The sequence below is a fragment of the Carlito syrichta genome, unplaced genomic scaffold (genome assembly GCF_000164805.1).
Source record: "Carlito syrichta isolate Samal-C Ts95f unplaced genomic scaffold, Tarsius_syrichta-2.0.1 Scaffold302558, whole genome shotgun sequence".
Lineage (NCBI taxonomy): Eukaryota > Metazoa > Chordata > Mammalia > Primates > Tarsiidae > Carlito > Carlito syrichta.
This window is the reverse complement of record NW_007246654.1, coordinates 440,807-445,390: the sequence shown is the minus strand read 5'-3', so window position 1 is coordinate 445,390 and position 4,584 is coordinate 440,807. Positions and strand designations below refer to the sequence as shown.

The window sequence follows — 4,584 nt, the reverse complement described above, 5'->3', positions numbered from 1 at the left end:
CAGCTCTTCTCTGGCATCAGACATTTGCAGGGCTTTGTTCTTTCTCTTGCCCAAGGAAGCTGGACTTACCCAGCTTCTCTCGGTGGTGCTCATCACCTCAGTGCCCACACTCTGTGAATGGCATGTACAGTGCTTCCCAACAGCAAAGATCACTAGAAACCATCCCTAAGTTTGGGTGTAACATGAGTGCCCCGTGGACCCTTGGGGGCTGGAGCACGCATTCCTCGGAGGCTGACTTTCTTTCTGCAGACTTCCCCATCGTGTGAAGGATGCACATCGGTGGTTGCCTCTCTGCTTCTTTCCCGCTTTTCCCAAGCCACTTCTCTTGCAAGGCCCTTGTCCTTTGGGTCCCTTAAGCCCTGAGTGTTCTCTGTGCTCTGCTGGGGTTGGGAGGTCAGTGTGGTATGGTCAGTCTGGTGCCCGAGAAAGTTCTGATCTGTCCTCAGGGAGTCAGCCACATTGTGTTCCTATTAAAACATGTCGGGCGGCATGGGGGTGTGGGGGCACTGCTGGCTAAATGAAAACAACTTATTTTCACTCCGAAGAATGAAATTCTAAGTGCTGTTACCTACCCACTATGGTTTTGCCTGACTAATTGGCTCCCTCCCTATCCAGGCTACCATGTCTTCACTGTCTGACTTGGTCAAGCCACTTCATTAAAGTAGCAGTTTTACAACTGTAACAGTGCTCCCTATGTTCTGGTTTAATCTCTAAATAAACTTATGAGAGCTTTAACTTAGAGGTAGAACAACACACAATTTCCAACATTTTTGGACTTGATCTTTGTGATCTGTCTTTGGTGCCAGGATTTTGTGTCTCCCAGCATTCTGTTCTCTTTTGCCGCATGCTCATGTCGTCCTATCCCTCTCTTCTTATAGTCCTCGAAGCACCAACGGGCAGGAACCTAGATGTGGATTGGTATGCATCTATCTATTCAATGTAAAATGTGCAGGTTCTTGTGTTTATATATTACATATATACTGAGGCAGGAAAGAAAGAAAAGATTCTAAAGGGTTGAGAGAGTTTTCTACTGTGGTAGCAACTGTCGTACCATATTAGTCAGAGCAAGTAACGCTAGCTACTGTCGTAGACAAAACCTAAATTTCAGTGGCGTAACCAGTAAGAGGTTATTTCTCATTTGCTTTGCAGCCCAGTGCAAGTCATTGTTGGTGGTGGGGTTTCTCCACTCCATGCCGTCCATCAGGGATCCAGGCTTTTTCCATCATGTGGCTCCACACCATCTCTAGGACTGCTCTAGTCTTTGCCTGGTTGGCCAACGAGGGAAGAGAGAGAAAGAGAAAGAGACTGGTTTTCTAGGTCAGGTCTGGCCTCAGCACACAGCACTTCCCTCACACTGCAGAACTCTGCTATAGAAACCCAAGGGGCTGCCAGGGTCTGGGAAATGTAGTCTAGCAGTGTGCCCATGAGAAGAAGCACTGGCAATCCCTGCGACAATACAGCTTTAATAGGTTATGGAACGGCTTTGTTCCCTGCTATACAGGTAGGTGAGACAGGGGTGGTCAGAAAACCAAAAAGCGGGGGACTCTCTGCCTTAAGTTCCTTTGTCAAGGAACGATTGAAATCCCAGCGTCTGGGAGTTCTTTGCATGGTTTCCTTTTTTAGATCTAGATCCCTGATCCATTTGGAATTTGTTCTGTGTCAGGAAGCTGTGAGATATGGATCTTTTCCCAAACAACTCGCCAGTTGCCTGGGGCTATTCGTTAAAAAGTCTGTCTTTGCCTCTGTAGATTTGAGATGTCACCTTTATCAAAGACTAAATTCCTGTATGAGCTTGGGTCTATTTCTGGACTCTCTGTTCTTTCCCACTGGTCTGTTTGTCTATTTATATGCCAGGACCCCGCTGTTTCAATAGGTATGCTTTAATGTCTGGTAAGGCATTCTTGCCTAACCAGACGTTGAATGTTCTTCTTGTATTTTTAAAAAATAAGAGCTTTAGTATCAATTATCTAGCTCCACAAAGAAGCTTGTTGCTGTTTTGAATGAGATTGTTAAACATTTATAAATGAATTTAAGGAAGGCTGATGTGTATCTTTCTGATGTTCTCATCCTATCCAAGATTAAGGAATGTCATTCCATTCGTTCATATCTTTTTTCTGTGTCTTTCAAGGATGTTTAATATATGTTTTGCATATTTCTTGTTAAATTTATTCCTAAATATTTTATTTTCTTTGTTATCATAGAGGAGACTTAGTGTACCTTAGTATCCTCTCATTGGTTATTCTATAATAATTTATACATATATTAAATTTATATTAATATATTATATATATACACATAACATATATCTGGTCATTGATTTTATATTCTCGCTGTAGATGGATATCCCTTAACTGAAATTATTGGGACCAGAAGTGTTTTAGATTTCAGATTTTTTTTTTTTTTGATTTTGGGATGTTTGCATATACATAGAAAGATAACATGTGGATGAGACTCAAGCTTAAACACAAAATTCATTTATGTTTCTACACACCTTATACATATCGCCTGAAGGTAATTTTATATTATATTTTAATAATTTTGTGTATGAAACAAAATTTGTATACATTGAGCCATCAGAAATCAAAGATGTCACTATCTCTACCACCCATGTGGGTAATCTGTGGCACCATGAAAGCCTTCCAAAAATTTTGGATTTTGGAGCAGTTCAGATTTTCAAATTAGGATGCTCAACATGTATCTTACTGATTTTTATTTATTTACTTATAAACATCAGTGGTTTTCAACCTATGGAGTTCCTAAGAGCCGCCTTAACGAGCATTTTCAAATATATACCTGGAGACACTCTTTCCCATTCAAGATGGCAGGAGAATGTCGGGGAAGGAGAAGAGTTTTGACCAGAGTCCTCTGCTTCTCTGGTCAAATCCCAGACTGTGAGAGGTGCAGATACAGTCAGACAAGGGCTGAGCAATGGACCCACCACTCTGTGAGTGATTGTGTCACTTCCCTCTGGAGGAGGCAGGGAAAAACCACCTCCAGCATTAGAAGCAGGACTTGAGTGTGCAAACTGCACAGAGCCTGGGACTGCCCTTGGCAACAGAAGCCTGGGGAACAGAGCTGGAGCCCAGAGCAGAGTTGAGCGCTAGGAAGTTGGAACATAAGAGTAAGCCCCAATGGGACAAGGGCAGTGAATTTAGACCCCCGTGGTTGCTTACTTATATATTCACACACACACACACACACACACACACACACACACACACATATATCTTGGACTGCAGAGTGCTGAGCTGGTTGCCTCCTAATTTCATGCCACTTTTATCATTGTTGGTTCAGGGATGATCATTTTCTTCGTTTAATTTTATTGTTCTTCTGTCTTATTTACTTATCATTTTATTATCCACTGCTTATTTGGTACTTATTATTTTCATTTTATTATTTACTGTTATTACTATTTTTGATTATTTTTGATATCTCAGAACTCCTCTCCCATTCTCCTTTCCAAGCAAGTTCAACCCATCTATTCTTCGTATAGTTCACGTTTTTCATAAAATATGCCATATTTTTGAATACGTGTAAATGGAAATGTGTTATAGATGTGATTCTGTGTTCACTTTGTCCACTGAGCTTCTGTCTATGAGAACCATTCTACTGGTGTAGGTCTGTGTGACCTTTGCTTTGAGTTTTGTATAACTTTCCATGGTGTGTCTAACCTACCATATCTTCCACTCCCACAGAGATGGACACTCAGGACACAAAGATGTCCCTCCACAAAGGATGTACTGCCTCCTCTGAAATTCTGTGAGAATTGGGAAGAATATGCTGACCATGGGGTGTGTGTGTGCTGACTTTCACGAAGCAGTGGCTGCCTGTCCCCCACCAGCAGGGCAAGATTTTCCCCCAGTGTGCCCATCCCTGCCAGCTCTCCCGCTGCTCAGCTGTTCACGCTCCAGTCTCATACAGCCTAGCATGGCCTAGTATAAAGTGACATGTCAATGTTAGTCAACTGCGCTTTCCTCTGATGCTAATGATTTTGAACCTCCCGTCAATGAACTTATTAGCTTTTTGAGATTCTGTTTAAGTAAATTTCCTATCTGTAGTCTTTGCCCATTTTTTTTCTAGTAGGACTATTATCCTTTTCTTGTTGATTTTCAACAGTTCCTTGTATCTTTTCCAAATCAATCCTAATTGTTTTTAGCGGCTATCTTCACCTCTTCTTTGTCTTTTTCTATTTGTCCATGGTGTCCATTGTTGAAAGGAAATTCTTAATTTTGATGTAAGCAAGTTAATTTTTTGCCTTATGGTTTGTTTTTTAACTTGTTTTAAATTTATTTTTAATTGACAAAGAATAATTATGTCATTTGTGGGGCACAATGTGATGCTTTGATCCATGTATACATTATAGAAAGACTCAATCAACTCAATTAACATATCTATCACCTCACCAACTTATCATTTTTTGTGATGAGAGCATTAAAAATCTATTCTCTCAATAATTTTTGAAATATACAGTGCATTATTATTAGCTACGGACATCATGTAGTACAGTAGATCACTAAAAGTATATATCCAGTTTAGCTGAAACTTTGTACCCTTTGATCCACATCTTCCCTTTTCCCATACCCT

The 4,584-nt window shown here is 40.8% G+C and overlaps 1 long non-coding RNA gene across 1 annotated transcript; it reads left to right on the top strand.

The window, feature by feature from the left end:
• The first annotated feature begins 1,400 nt into the window (after positions 1-1,400).
• Positions 1,401-4,057, top strand: LOC110595527. Its single transcript, XR_002481903.1, has 2 exons — positions 1,401-1,501; positions 3,696-4,057. It is a non-coding gene; the product is annotated as an uncharacterized LOC110595527 (long non-coding RNA).
• Positions 4,058-4,584: the final 527 nt, after the last annotated feature.